Source organism: Heterocephalus glaber, unplaced genomic scaffold, assembly GCF_053883595.1.
Source record: "Heterocephalus glaber isolate CG9 unplaced genomic scaffold, H.glaber_assembly_v1.0 deba00000071, whole genome shotgun sequence".
Classification (NCBI taxonomy): domain Eukaryota; kingdom Metazoa; phylum Chordata; class Mammalia; order Rodentia; family Bathyergidae; genus Heterocephalus; species Heterocephalus glaber.
In genome coordinates this window covers 2,103,707-2,105,445 of record NW_028258137.1, presented here as the reverse complement: position 1 = coordinate 2,105,445, position 1,739 = coordinate 2,103,707, and positions in this window count along the sequence as shown.

The window sequence follows — 1,739 nt, the reverse complement described above, 5'->3', positions numbered from 1 at the left end:
TGGGGACTCGGACTTCGCCCAGGGGGAGAGCAGAGAACCGCCCACTACGGGTCTGGCTTTGGGGGCTCAGGCCACGAGGGCCTCCCTCAAGTCCCAGCCAGGACCCCGCCAGCTGTGGGGCTGGTGACAGTTGTCTCCAGGACGGGGCAATGCATTGTTTAAGGGAACACGGAGGCCTTGGCATCCTCGTGTCCCCAGAGACCACGCTGACCTGGGCTTGTGCCACTGTGTTCACTGCTTGGTTTTCCCACTGTCCCCGGAGGCAGAGCCTGAGCCAAGGACTGGGTGCAGGGGGTGGTTTGGGAGCACCAGGGGCACCAGCAGGGATGGGCTGCTCGGTCACTGCAAGCTACACAGACCACAGTTGGCAAAGGGCAGGGCCAGGACGGACTGGGCCAGGCCTCCTTGTCCCTCCCTGTGGAGCCGTGGACAGCACCTGGCCCTCCTGCCTGCGACGTGTGACAGCTCCCTGAGTCTGGCTGTCCAGGGTCTGGTAGAGCTGAGTCACGTGGACACAGCTAACCTCAGCCACTGCCCTCAGAGGCCAAGCAACGTCAGGTGGCTGAGGCCTCACTGTGAATCACACTGTACCATCGACTCTGGCGTGCCCCGAGCCCTGGGGGGGACAAAGACAATCAGGACACCCCAGGGGTGACATGCAGAGCCAAAGGCAAGGGCTCCCTCCAGGCCCCTCCTGCTCCAGACACGGGCAGGGAAGGGGCAGGTCCCACAGAAGGGCTGTGGAGCCAGTGACCTCTGGGACACCTCACTGAGGTCCCCGGGGCCTGGGGAGGCCTGTGAGCCCCCAGCCTCCTCCCCACTGAAGGCAGCTCCTTGAGGTCTGCACCCTCCCTGCCCTTCCCTCCTCACTGGCCGAGCTGTTTCAGAGCGAGCTGCCCTTCCAGCTGCAGAGAACACAGGACACACACGGGAGGCAGAGGCTGGGACTGGGAGGGCTGGATGTGTGTCCTGTGTGTCACACAGGGAGGCCTCACAGGCTGTGCTTGGTTTCATGTCCTGCCCTTTCACCTCAATCCACGCCGGGCCCTGAGGATGCAGCACTGGCCGCGCCTGCAGCCCGGGGGAACGTGTCCTCTGCAGAGTCTCAGCCCTTCCCACTGCCTGCAGTGGCAGCGGAGCCCTGGGGTGGTGCTGCCTGCCCCACACAAAGCCATCCTCCTCCCAGCTGTACCCTCCCGGCCCTCCCAGGAGCTCCGCTGGGACCCTTTGGCTCCTGGCTCCTACGCCTCGGCCACCCCAGTCTCCAGGTCTCCATGTAGGTGTCACCTGTAGGTAATAGTCACCACCAGCTGCAGTTCTATGGGACCTGGCCCTGGACAGCAGCCCGCCAACCCCGGGCACTGCTGGGCCTCCGAGCGGCTGCTGCTCCTGGCTCCACCCCATGGATTCGCCTTTCCTCCTCTCCAATGAGGTGTAAATGGAGCCACGTGCCCCCACTTTAGTCCGGGGGATGCTGGGGCTGGGCACACAGGCCAAGGGGTCCCCGCATCTCCCCAGCTCTGCTCGGCTGCCTGCCGAGGCTGATGGAGCTCTGTGCCCAGGCTTTTAGTGCCCATGGCAACAGGCCCAGGGCTGTGAGCCGCTTGCTGGTGGGGGCGGGGCCAGCTGGGCTGCACTGCCAGATTTCCCCATCAGGCTTCCCTTGGGGCGGGGATGGCAGGCCCCCTCCATCCCGTGAGCAAGGGTCCTGGGCCTGGGCCTCTACACCAGTGCTGCAT